Raw genomic sequence first — 14,226 nt, 5'->3', positions numbered from 1 at the left:
TGCAACCTTCCCATTACTTTGAGAGAAAATTAGAAAGAAAAAAAATTTCCCAGTCTAGGAGATGACCTTACTACATTGCTTAGAAGAGATCAAAGAGATGGCAATAGGTGGGGCTACCTCTGGTATCCTATATAACTTAGTACCCAAAGAAATAATAACATAGAGAGGTCTAGACTCATATACAACATGTTGCTTCCATAAGTATGGTTGTCCTAATAAGACATCACAAACTTCAAGAGGAGAAACATCACACAATACCTCATCTATGAAGGGCTTGATGCTATAGGAAGGTTGCAATGCTGGCTAACACAGAGATCTTGTCCTTAGTGAAGCCACTTGATGGTGTAGGACTGCATATTTGTTATAGTCGGTAGGCCCAACTACTTCATGAAATTTGCTAAAATGAGGTTCTTTTGGCTCTCGCTGTCGACAATGAACTGTAGCGGAGAACCCTTCACCCACATCTGTGAGTGGAACAGGCACTCCTCCTCTTCTGGATCTTCAGGCTCAATCTTCTCTATCTTGGTGGTGCCCACAGTGGCACTGGGATTTGCATCAATGATATTCTTCCCTTTGTCATTCCCCTTGTCAGGTTTTGACACAGAGTCAAAACATGTGTCAGACTCAGAATCCTTCAGCTCAACCACCAGTGATTGCTTGGCCCAACACTCACTTGTGTTGTTAGTGGAGTGTTGGGTCTTAGTTTTGTCTTATTTTTATTTATTTCTCTCATGTTGTTGATTGGCTAAATGATTATTTTCAAAGAGTATTTTTTACTTCTTTGTTTTAACAGGATTAAAATAACATTAATGAGAGTTTAATGAAAGTTTGTATGTTGCAGGATTAAAACTGGTTTGATTATACTTTGGGACATGTCTGCACCATTGCATTTACATTCCTGCACCAATTGGGATTCCTGCACTAGTTACAGTGGCTTCCTGCACTATGCTGAACTCAAATTTGGTCTTATGCTCTGTTCATGAAGACAGTGGTATTTTGTTAGCAGCATGCAAACTCTTACACTGATGTCATCGTGTTTGAAGTTGTGCCTGCACTCGAACCCTCCATTCATGGGGATTGAATTGTAACAGTTATTGACTTATATGATTTTGTTCCTTGGCTTGCTATGATGCATATGGTATCAAAAAAATTATTCCCTCCATAAGAATAATGTGCGCTTGTCTATCAAAATCCCTAATGAGCCATCCCAACAGTTGGCCTTTCAACAAGCTAGTGAGTTCAGAGGTTTGGCTTGGCATTGACAAGCATTTTGAGATTATCAAGAAGCCCATGGATTTGGCAAAATGCGGAATGTCTCATCAAAATGAGTTGTGATCCTCTGCATTGCGTGTTCTGTGTGATTTGTTGAGCTTTGATCAGTCGATATGGGGGAATCCGAGGAGAGTTTGGGCGCATGTTCGAATCTCAAGTCAGCTGTTGTATTGGAGCAGGCAAAGAACACCTTGCCACAGATGCTGCCCCAGACCTCAACAAGAAGATCGGTCTTATCTATCAGCTCAATATTTCACCCATTAAAATTTGAATAGATGAGGAGGTGTTCGTTGTGGACCTCAAGGATTGCTCTTCACTAGCAGGATGTGGAGAACGCCCGAAGCAAATGACCACAATCACACAACAACAATAAAAATACATCAAGATCAGGAACTACAACTGTCCCAAGATGGTTGTGAATGAAAACGAAAGTTTGATACAGAGAGGGATATTATGAGTGAAGTGTTTAAGACACTTATAAACCTCGAATAGGCAGCCACACTGATGATGTGGTGGCTCAGATGCTTCAAACAACCGCCTCCATTGAAAAGCGTCGCACCAATATTAGCATCACCATCCTCAAGTGTATTCATGGGGATTGGGTTGTGGCAGTTGCTGAGAGCAAGAACACAGAAGATGCCAATCCATGGTTAAATCTTCCAAAGGCTACAACATTCACCAAGGGTCTATCTTCAGTTATTCAAATGGTGGATGCTGGCTGGTTTGAATTGGCGTGGTTGCTTCTGGAGTTGCACAAGATAAAAACCTTCAATGTTTGCCTACTCTTGAAAACCCTTTTGAAGAAGCTTCCAGTAAGAAACCAAAGGATTTTGCGTGATTGGAATCAACATAGATTTCAGTAGCAGAAAAAGATGGGAATTTGTACGAGAAAGCTGGATGCCACAAGGGACGAGACTCAGTTAGCTTGAGAAGGAAAAGGGAATTGTAATTAGATTTGTCATTGGGCGCAGTGCTACACTTGGTGGAATCTTGGATCGCGGGAATGACTACAGGTTATGCCAAGTTGTGATGAGATAGTGTTGCGCCCATCCTACGTGGAGTCCAGCAATAGTACTGTTCTAGGAAAAGAGGAACGATTTGCTAGAATCATCCCTGTTTCGAGATTTAGTTGCAAACCAATTTTATTCATGAAAAATTGTTATGATCGATGATCTGCCTCATGTTTTTTTTAATTGGCTAATTAAAAGACCAGATTGTAATATTATGCATATATAATAGATTGTCTAAAGCGGCAAGGAGTTAGTTTTTAGTCAATGAATCAATCAAGAGATCTTGAGAGACAGGCAGAGGGATTGAAGGAAGCGCAGAAGGGAGGAGAAGCTATCTTGATGTAGCAGCATGCAGATTCTAGTTGTGGATCGCTTCTCTTGTTTTCTAGAGTTAAGCCAATGTCTTCTTGATGTAAAAGACTGTGTTTTTTAAGGAATTAATTGAAGCAATTTTTATCCATGCTTTGTCTATTCATTTATTGCATCTAATGATTCTGATTACTGTGTGAACCAGGTTAAGCGAGGGTGTGAGCTGTCTGGGTTAGCTGCCAGACCAGCTCGACAACGCTCTACAGTTCTTAAACTAATTAGCATTTAGATTATTAGTTTATGTATAACACTTTTAGTCTCTTTTCCTTCTTCAAGTCAATGTTATTTAATTTGTTGTAACATTTTCCTTTCAGCTCCAAACTTCATTGATTTGCTGCATTAAGAAATTATTCTTGTACTTGAGATTTGTGCTTACACTTGGGATATTTCTTCATATCAAATTGTGTCCCTCCAGTTGTTCTTATTTACAAGATCTGCTTATGCGTTGATGAGTTGTCATTGATCTATATTCCAGAACATCAAAATGATGTGAGTGATTATGGTTTTGAGGTACTGACATATTCATTTAAAATATGCTTACAAAAACCATATATTACTTGTATTCGCAGAGCCAATATTAATGAAAGAAAATTGTGTCATATTGAAAACAATAATATTTACTTTCAATTAAGATTTTGGACAGTTCTCCATGATTTATTTTCAAAGACAAGGAAGGCGAGATTCATATTACTTTAATTTCCTTCATAAGTTTATTTACATAGTAAATTTCCTTGATTAACTTTACACAGAATTAGTGCAGGTAGAATTAGTGAAAGCAAAATGGTTTTTGATTTCCTCTTGAATTTATTCTGGCATTTACAGTATTTTTGATATTGTTCTGGCATGCTTGATTTCCAGTTCTAATTTCCCTTATGGTTTCTCGTAATTAGAGTTTCCTTTCGCATTGTTAATTGCCTTTTTTTTCCCACATGATTATTGTTTGGATTGGTGTTTTCTCGAATTCTCTTTTAGTGTGGGATTTCATTTATTGATGAGATTAATACACAAGATAGACTAGCATTTATTTTGCAGGTTGCCAGGGGATTTCTATGGCATTTCCAATGCTGTGTCTACATTTATAAGCCCTATACTGCACCCAACATGGAGCTCTTATGGAACTCACACCACTTTCTCGTGTCCTTCTTTGTCTTCGTGGTGTCATTCTTTTCTTGCGACTTCAGTGGGTTATCCTCGGTCATCCCACCTTGGATTTTCCCTTTGCTCTATGGTTTGGGGGCGCATTTCCCTTACTTCAAGTTCACAGATCCAAAGTCTCGCTTTTTTTGTTTAAGATTCTACTCAAGCTTGACAGCGCATCAGTACGCCATGCCGAGCCAGATGTCTAGGAGCTCCATCTCATCTTGTATGTACCTATGTAGGCAGTCATGGTACTTGAGTGCCAAATGTTTCTCAGAATCCTTGATACCCAACTTTGTGCAAAGGGTATGAAAAACATTGGTAAAATTCGACACGTCTTGGTCCCTTCCTTGTCGCAGTGTGGTCCACTTTATGTATTTATCCTCATAGCTCCTGACAAGGTAGTACTACTCCTTGATGGCATCCTAGAAGGAATCCTACGTGGCTGCGTTCGAAAATAGTGAGGGTGTACTTTCATCCTTTTGCTCACAGTGGGTTTCCCACTAGTGCTTGAAGTGGGGTGTGACTTTGAGAAGAGAAAAAGTAATCTTTTCCTGGTTGGAAAAATATGAACAAAAAAATATCCTTCTAGAAGATTTAACCATTTATCTATGGTGTCTGCATCTATCTAACCCTCAAATATGGGAATGTCAAAGTTAACTTGTACCTTAAAGGTGTGGTGCTTCTAGAGTAGTTGTTGGAAGTAGATATGTTTCCCTTGGGTAGTCGCTAAAGGATATGGGCAAATTTGTCCATCATCGATTTCCTTTTTCGCTTGAGGGTTTCTTCGAGCAAGATTTTGAAAGGATCTCCTGCATTCTCTTCTTTCTCTTCTCCCCCCCATGGGAGGCCATCGGGATTTATGAGGTTGGTATGCAAAGGTTCAACCAGTTCAAGCCCTAACTCCTTATATCCCGACCTCGTTGGGGACATGCAAATAAAAACAGAGAAAGAGCAGACAGTTGCGATACCAATGATTCGAATTTAAATAGGAACGTAAAAAATTACAAATATAACCATAAAAACACAAATGAAATAGAAATAACACTTCATTTCATTACTATCAAATACTAAAATATGCTTACAAACAAAATGGAAATAATACTAGCTTGGGCGATGGTAGCTTATCTCTGAGAATATATGTGGTGGCTACATGCCTTTGAGCTATGTTACAATGAGTCTCAATGGCCTATTTATTATTGAAAAACATGAGAAAACCCTCAACAACCAAAATCCTAACCCCAGGTGATGTAACGCTAAGGGTTTGTGGGTCCCGTTGGGGTTATTTGGGAGGCTAACTTCCCAGGGTCATAAAATCATAATATTATCTTTGTTTGGCCCATATGATACCTTTTTGGAAAGGTCCCTCTGAGTACTACAAGATTTTCCATAGGCCCATGCCAGAAACGGACCTAAAAAAAATGTCGTTTAGGGGTCAAAACTGGTCCAGAAGTTGAGGACCCAAAAAACTGCTAAAAATAATAAATGCTGAAATAAACAAGGAAACAAATGAAACTGACGGGAGGTCTAGGTGGGATAGGTGGTCGGCCAAAATTATCCACCTGGATCATTAATATGACAACTTTCTATACTCATTTCAATTCGTGGAAACAATGGTGACTATGACCTGGACTGAACCCAGATGACATGAAAACTGAAAAGGTGGGAATGATGGTCAATTATGTTGATATGATCTCAGGTTCCTAGAAGGTGATGACTGTGTCATGTTAGGGATATTACGGGAGATATTTAGTCCAAATTAAAAGGACACAGGGAACTATTACTAATTATTATGAATAAAATGATTACCACGTGTGACTCCTTAAGCACAAGCAATTGCGGAAGGAGGAACTCGACTAACACAACTAAAATAACTAACAGAAATTTATTCACAATTGGCATGACTAAAATGAATATCATAACTAAAATAATTGATGCAACTGAAGAGACTGACACACTAATATAACTGATTGACTCTACCTAAACCTAGCTAAGACCCCCTTTTGAAGATCAACCAGTTTGATGTGGAACCAGTTGTGCCATGGAAGGGCTTCATGAATGCACCATTCACCCAACCATGAAATAGGACTCTATCCAGTTGCACGAGTTTGACAACACCCTATTCTTTTACTTCTGCAACAATGAATAGTCCTAACCAGTGCATTCTCAACTTTCTAGGATGCTTTAGGAACTTGCATGGGGGTGGTATGGGTTTCTCTTATGGTGTTGGATCATAAAGTTATGCAACACTAAGGCAAATCTCTTGTTAATGAAGTGGGTACCCAAGTCACTAGTGAGCCTTCATGGGCACTCAAATTGAGTGATAATGTTTTCAAAAATGCACTTGGCGGCAATATCTGAAGTGCAATCTTTAACTGGTGCAGCTTCAGCCCATCTGGTAAGGTAATCTATGGTAGTCATAATGTACCTGACATGGGAATGATCTGAATTTGAAACTACTTGTAAATGGTTTGCAAGGTATTCAATTCAGAATTATACATGTTTAAAAGATGTCCATATCTTGGAGAAAAGAAGCAAATGAAATTTTCAGCTGTTCATGACCCATTTAAGTATAGCAGATTTATTTCCTTTTACTGTTTAACCCACTAAAACGAACTTGTTCTGCAAAATAAATCAACCACAGATGCAAAAGAAGTTGATGAAGCAGTTCACCCCTCCTAGGCTACATCTGCTGGGTCCAAGGCTCCCAAATGGGCTTGTCCTTGTTTTAATTAAATGCTCAAATTGAATATACAGCTGAATAGAAGCATCTACAGGTGGAATAGATGGTAAAAACAGATTCAGAACACTTGAATCCTTCAGGATTGATTACTGGTTCACCTCCAATGAATACCTGCAACCCTATACAGTTTTCCCAATACTGGGCCCTAGTGGCTCCTAGAACTTCCACGGCTCCAAAACCTCTACAAATGACCTCAGATGGCTGTAATACCTATGCCAATGGCTTCAGAAGGTCGAAAATACCCAAAATCAAATTTTTTTTTGTCCAAAACTGCCTTTCCTAGCCAAAGTTATGGCCCATTAAAGATTCCCTCCAGTTTAGCCTAAAAAAACTCCAGCTAACTGTAGTTGGGGCCAGTTAGCCCCGCCAATTATGGCGGGACCGCCCAAATTTGGCGGTTTGCCAAGAATCCCGCCAAAGAAACCGTTATGGTTTAATGCAACTGGAGTTTGGGTTAAATGCATGTGATTAGTTCGTTGGCGGTTTTAGTTGCATTGGAGTTCACGCCATGACCTTCGGGTTAACTACCCGTTAAGCGTTGATTAGCCCACTTTAAACTGAAATGTGACCACGTATGTTTAGCACCGGCGGTTTAGGGATTAGGCTTGCAGTTCCAGGCTTGAGGTCACGTGTATGGGGCTGGCCCTTAGGGGCTACCCCCTTCGGCCCCCACCAAAGATTCCTGCAAACTTTAGAAATGGTTTCCGCCACTCCACTAACAGATGTGATGCTTGTGGTGCGTTGGTAAGGTGTTTGGCTGGTGCGAAGGAGGTCGCGTGTTCAAAACTTGCCAATGCCAAAAAAATTTACAATGCGCCCATAGGATATGATGACGTCATCTTGAGCCACGTGGCGTCATTCTTTTTTTAATATTTTTTTTGAAAAATATTCAAAAATTAAGGGTTATTGGGCGATTTTGTTTTTGGCATAACTTTCTCATACGGCGACCGTTTTTCGAACCGTTTGCGGTGCCAGAATCAAGAAGACGAGCACTTTCCAGTCATTCAACTTTGAACTAGTTCTAAGCATTTTAAATTTTGAGCATTTTACGACACTTAGGACATGAGCACCTGATCACGCCTCCCCATTGGGAAGCTTTTGGATCCCAAAAGCCTTCAACTACCTATTAAAGAGGTGAGGGTACAGCTCCCTCACTTTGTCCACATCCATCCACTTTGCCTTGTTCGATTTGCTGCCTTTGAAACCAACCCGAACATAATCTACATTGCCCCTCCTTGAAGTGCGTGTCCTTCTGTCAAGGATTGTATCTTCTTTCAACTCATCTAAGAATTCTGGCGAGAAATCTTCTATAGATGGTAACTGAACAGCACTTTCATGATCAGCAAGCAAAGGAGGTACATACAAACGTAAGTTCTCCACATTGACAACAGAATACATTTTCATGTAGGAAGGAAAATCTAATTGAAAAGCATTATTTCCAACCTTCTTGAGGATTTTGAATGGACCATAACAAATAGGCTTCAGCTTTTTACCTTCTCCTTGCATCTTTTCTTTACTAATGTACAGCCATACCTCATCCCCTTCTTGAAACTTGTGATCGACTCTATGTTGGTCGTGTCTTTCCTTGTACTTGCCTTGACTCTTCTCAAGTTGTTCTTGAATTTGCTGATGTATTTGTTGAATTATTTCAATGAATGAACGAGCTTTGTCAATATCACTATGTCCCTCAATGGCGACATCTTTCTCAAGAATGAAATCAAGAGGTGATTTTGGCAAGTAACCAAAACAAGCTTCAAACGATGAGGTGTTTGTGGAAGAGTGCTTGGCACGATTGTAAGCATGTTGTATGTAGTGCAAATGTTCATCCCAAAGCTTGGGATGCTTGCTGCAATATCCTCTCAAGAGGTGCACAATGGTTCTGTTCACAACTTCGGTTTGTCCATCTGTTTGCGGATGGAAAGCAGTACTTTTCTTCAACTTTGTGTCCATCATCTCCCATAGGTTGGACCAAAAATTCCCCACAAATATGGAATCCTTATCACTAATAATGGAAGTAGGCAAACCAAAGTGAATCCATACATGATGAAAAAATAATTCAGCAGTTTGTTCAGCAGTTATAGTTTTCTTACAAGGCATAAGTATACACATTTTGCTGAAACGATCAACTATTACATATAAATAATCATGCTGCTTTCTAGATTTTGGCAAACCTCCTACAAAATCCATAGAGATGCTCTCCCATGGTCTAGAAGGTACCGACAAAGGAGTATACAAGCCAAGCTTCCTATTACTATGCTTGCTTGTAGCACATAATGAACAACCTCTTATGAACCTTGAAACAGAATCTACCATGCGAGGCCAATAGCAATACCTCTGTAGATGTGCAACTGTTTTGCTTACCCCAAAATCGCCAGCAATAAGAGAAGAATGAGCTTCTCTTATGACATTTATTCTCTCCCCTTGTGGTATACACAACTTTCCCAAATGAAACAACAAATTGTTATGCATGTGATAGTCATTTTCCTCTACATGATTCCCTTTACTCAAGTTAGCATACACATCTTTAAAGTCATCATCAGATGCATATTGTTCTATGTAACTATAATGTACAATGGAATCATTCTTAAGTAAAGTAACAGCACCAATAATAGGCCTTGAAAGCATATCAGCAACTTTATTCAGAGTACCTTTCTTGTACCTTATTACCAAATGGAACTGTTGCAAGAAGCCCATCCATCTGAAGTGTCGTGACTGTTGTAACTTGCTTTGTGATTGCAAGTATTGTAAGGGCTGATGGTCGGTATGTATAACAGTTTCTTTGCCCATCAAATAGTGTTTCCACTTTTTGACGCTTTGTACCAATGCATACAACTCCTTATCATATGTAGGATAATTTACAACAGCACCATTAAAAGTTTCAGAATGAAAAGCAATAGGCTTACCATGCTGTAGAAGAACTGCACCCATGGCATAATCACTAGCATCGGTTTGTATCTCAAATGGCTATCTCAAATCTGCTAATGCAAGGACCGGAGCTAAACTAATCTTCTCTTTCAAAGATTAGAAAGCTTTTTGCTGCTTGCCTCCCCATTGGAAAGCATGCTTCACACTTGTCACTGCATGCATAGGAGCTGCTATAGAAGAGAAGTTAGAGATGAACTTCCTCCAATATTGAGCTGCACCCAAAAAACTTCTTACCTCTGTTATAGATTTGGGAGTAGGCCAATTCACAATAGCCTCTATTTTAGCAGGATCAATTCTCAAAGCACCTCCTCCTACTATGTTTCCCAAATAAACCAAAGAAGTCTTTCCAAATTCACACTTTGACATTTTAAGAAATAACTGATTCTTCAAAAAAACATCAAGTACTTTCTTAACATGCATGACATGATCTTCTCTAGACTTGCTGAAAATTAAGATGTCATCTAAGTAGACAATAATGAAATCATCAAGAAAATGATGCAAGACATCATCCATTACCCGCATGAAAGTTGCAGGTGCATTGCACAAACCAAACGGCATCACAAGCCACTCAAAGAGTCCTTGTTTGGTTTTAAAGGCTGTCTTCCAAATGTCACTTTCTTCAATTCTTACTTGATGATATCCACTGCGCAAGTCTAACTTAGTGAAATATCGAGCATCTTTCAGCTGGTCTAGCAAATCATCTATCCTTGGGAGTGGGTAACGATTCTTTACCGTTATCTTGTTCAAGGCCCTGAAATCAACACACATATGCCAAGTGCCATCTTTCTTTAGAATCAATAGACCCACATGGCGAAGTACTTGGCCTTATGAAACCCTTGTCCAACAAGTCCTTGATTTGCTTCTTTATTTCAGCATTCTCCATAATAGACATGCGGTACATGCCTATGTTTGGAAGGGGACAATCTGGATGCAAATGGATTTCATGCTGAATCTCCCTCTTAGGAGACAAACCTGTTGGCTCCTGAAACATCTCATGATATGCATCAACTACATCATATAGTTCTGACTTAAGTTTTGGATAACAATTGTCAAATGACTCATGATTCACATCAACCTTGGGCTTAATCATAAGAAGAACAAAATTCTTACTTGAATTGACCAGCCTTTTTACCTGTCTTGCATTCACCATCGCTATATTTTTCTTCTTGCGGTGAGCTCTAACAATGAACTCCTTGCCATCTTTGAAAAGATGATATTTGTTTTCATGGCGATGAAAGATAGCTTTCCTATCAAACAAGTAAGGACTTCCCAAAACAATTCCTGCTATATCAAAAGGTACCAGATCAAGTTCAACTGTGTCAATAAAATGTGCAGTAATTGCAAAGCGCAATGTGCACTTTCTTGAAACTTGTAAATTTGCATCCTTGTAAATCCATCCAAGTGGATATGGCTTCGGATGTGGAACGGTCTCAAGTTTAAGTTGCTTCACCAAGTCCTCTGATATAAGGTTTGCTTGTGACCCACTATAAAAAAGTGTGTCAATTTTAGTATGTTTTGAAATCACCCTCACATGAAACATTTCAAATCTTTCTTCCTCATTAGGAGCTTGTACATGACAGTTTGAGGTACTAGTGTTGGCTTGAGTTTCAATTTCTTTTCCCTTCAAGTTTTTCAAACCCATGGCTGCAATTTTGGTTCATCACCTGAATCATCCCCTAAATCTTGTGGTGTAGACGTAGTAGCAACAATTTTCTATTTCCCTTTGGATTTGTTAAATTGAGGTATTTTTTTCAGGATGTAATTTCCAATAGTTTTTCTCCTCATGGCCTGGTTTAGAACAGTGTTTACAGATCACTTTCTCACTCTCCTATTTGACAGATGCATTCTTTTTTGCCCTTTCCCTTGGAGGTTTTCTCTTTGTTTTTCCCCTTGGGGGGCTTGTTTCTACCCTCTTCAAATGTGTTTTTTCCCCTTGCCTCTAAATGGGTAGCTTGGACACAAACCTCGTCCAGACTAGTAGGGTTAAACATCAAGATGGTGTGTCTAAGGTAGCTATGCAAGCCACCAATGTATTTCAGCAAGGTTTCCTGGGTCTGTAAATCTAACCCTAACAAGAGAGCTCTTCTCCTGAATTCTTGGGTGTAGTCTTGGACACTCTAACCCTTAAGTTGTCTGAAATTTTTCCAGTTCATAATGGCTTTCTGCATGTGAGCAAGATGATAAAACTGTTTTTTAATGGCTAACAGAAATTGAGGCCATGTTAAGGTAACCTTACCAAATTTCTTGATCTCCTCTTTAGTCTCGGCCTCCCACCAGACCAATGCTACTCCATCCATTCTCAAAGAAGCCAACTGAATCTTGGTGGCATCATCATGCATATTCTGGATCCTCAAGTAAACTTCCAACTTCCTAATCCAGTTGTCAAGCTTTTCTGCATTCACTTCACCATTAAACATAGGTAATTCGAATTTTACATCAAGCTTCAAAAAAGGACTTTTTCCAGAGGATCTATGCTTATGCACAAAAGAAGAAGACGAGGATGAAGAGGAAGAAGGTGACGATGGGGGTGGTGGATCACCATTACCTCCATGTCCTTTCTTGGAATGATCATCATCCTTCTTACCTCCTGAAGAGCCCTCTCCTTCATGTGGATGTTTGGACCCTTCTCCAGCCAATTTCTCATTTCTTTCTTGGTACAATATCCTCACCATTTCAGTGAGGTCCAAGAAAGCCTTTCTGAAGACTCTTTCTCTTCTTTTGGATCCATGTCTGCATGAATTTCTCCTTCATGTGCAGACATTCTTGAAGCTTCTGCTGAGACTCTTGAGGGTGAAATTGAAGGTGGAGGTGATGGCTCTCTGGCCTTCCTTGACTGAGGATTCTCTCGTTCTCTAGTCAACTGTCCTTCCCCTCTTTTAAGTTTCAACCTGGTAAGCATCAATTCTTGCAAGACAGTTAGAAGATCTTTGCACAAAAACAATCAAAAGACAACTACACCAGAGATTGATTGAAAGATCATTTATCTACTTCGCAATTTTATAACAAGAGCATTTTGAAGGCTTCCTGACTCATTTCAGGCTCTGTCTATAGTTTATTTGACTGCTTTTGATACAAAGAAACAACAACATAGCTCTGATACCAACTTGATCTGAATTTGAAACTACTTGTAAATGGTTTGCAAGTTATTCAATTCAGAATTATACATGTTTAAAAGATGTCCATATCTTACAGAAAAGAAACAAATGAAATTTTCAGCTGTTCATGACCCATTTAAGTATAGCAGATTTTATTTCCTTTTATTGTTTAACCCACTAAAACGAATTTGTTCTGCAAAATAAATCAACCACAGATGCAAAAGAAGTTGATGAAGCAGTTCACCCCTCCTGGGCTACGTCTGCTGGGTCCAAGGCTCCCAAATGGGCTTGTCCTTGTTTTAATTAAATGCTCAAATTGAATATAAAACTGAATAGAAGCATCTACAAGTGGAATAGATGGTAAAAATGGATTCAGAACACTTGAATCCTTCAGGATTGACTACTGGTTCACCTCCAATGGATACCTGCAACCCTATACAGTTCTCCCAATACTGGGCCCTAGTGGCTCCTAGAACTTCCACGGCTCAAAAACCTCTGAAAATGACCTCATATGGCTGTAAGACCTATGCCAATGGCTTTAGAAGGTCGAAAATACCCAAAATCAAAAAAAAAATCGTCCAAAACCGCCTTTCCTAGCCAAAGTTATGGCCCATTAAAGATTCCCTCCAGTTTAGCCTAAAAAAACTCCAGCTAACTGTAGTTGGGGCCAGTTAGCCCCGCCAATTATGGCGGGATTGCCCAAATTTGGCGGTCTGCCAAGAATCCCGCCAAACAAACCGTTATGGTTTAATGCAATTAGAGTTTGGGTTAAATGCATGTGATCAGTTCGTTGGCGGTTTTAGCTGCATTGGAGTCCGTGCCATGACCTTCGGGTTAACTACCCGTTAAGCGTTGATTAGCCCGCTTTAAACTGAAATGTGACCACGTATGTTTAGCACCGGCGGTTTAGGGATTAGGCCTGCGGTTCTGGGCTTGAGGTCACGTGTATGGGGCTGGCCCCCTTCGGCCCCCATTAACAGATGTGATGCTTGTGGCACGTTGGTAAGGTGTTTGGCTGGTGCGGAGGAGGTCGCGTGTTCAAAACTTGCCAATGCCAAAAAAATTTACAATGCGCCCATAGGATATGATGATGTCATCCTGAGCCATGTGGCGGCCTCCGGGCTTGCCACGTGGCAACCTGTGATTGGCTGCCCAAAAAGAATATTCCCTGGAATATTCCAACGAATATTCTATGGAATATTCTTTTTTTAATATTTTTTTTTGAAAAATATTCAAAAATTAAGGGTTATTGGGCGATTTTGTTTTTGGCATAACTTTCTCATACGGTGACCGTTTTTCGAACCGTTTGCAACGCTGGAATCAAGAAGATGATCACTTTCCAGTCGTTCAACTTTGAATCAGTTCTGAGAATTTTAAATTTTGAGCATTTTACGACACTTAGGACATGAGCACCTGATCAGAGAATGACGTGTCGATGGATTCATGGGCCCCACAAATTCAATCGCCCATTTCTCAAATGCTTGAAGCGCATGTAACAGATTCAAGGGAAGTTCATCTGAGTGTGATGGTTTTCCCATGCATTGAAAAACGTCTCATTTCCAAGCGTATTCCTTTACATCTCAGAAAAGTGTGGACCACCAGAGTCCTGCTTGCAACACTTTTCTCGCAGTGTCCTTCCCGCCCATGTGTCCACCCACAACTCTCGAATGGTATT

Source organism: Pinus tabuliformis, chromosome 9, assembly GCF_031772625.1.
Source record: "Pinus tabuliformis cultivar Carrire ecotype Pingquan chromosome 9, CPIR1, whole genome shotgun sequence".
Lineage (NCBI taxonomy): Eukaryota > Viridiplantae > Streptophyta > Pinopsida > Pinales > Pinaceae > Pinus > Pinus tabuliformis.
The sequence above is the reverse complement of the archived record's forward strand: the minus strand, read 5'-3'. Positions refer to the sequence as shown.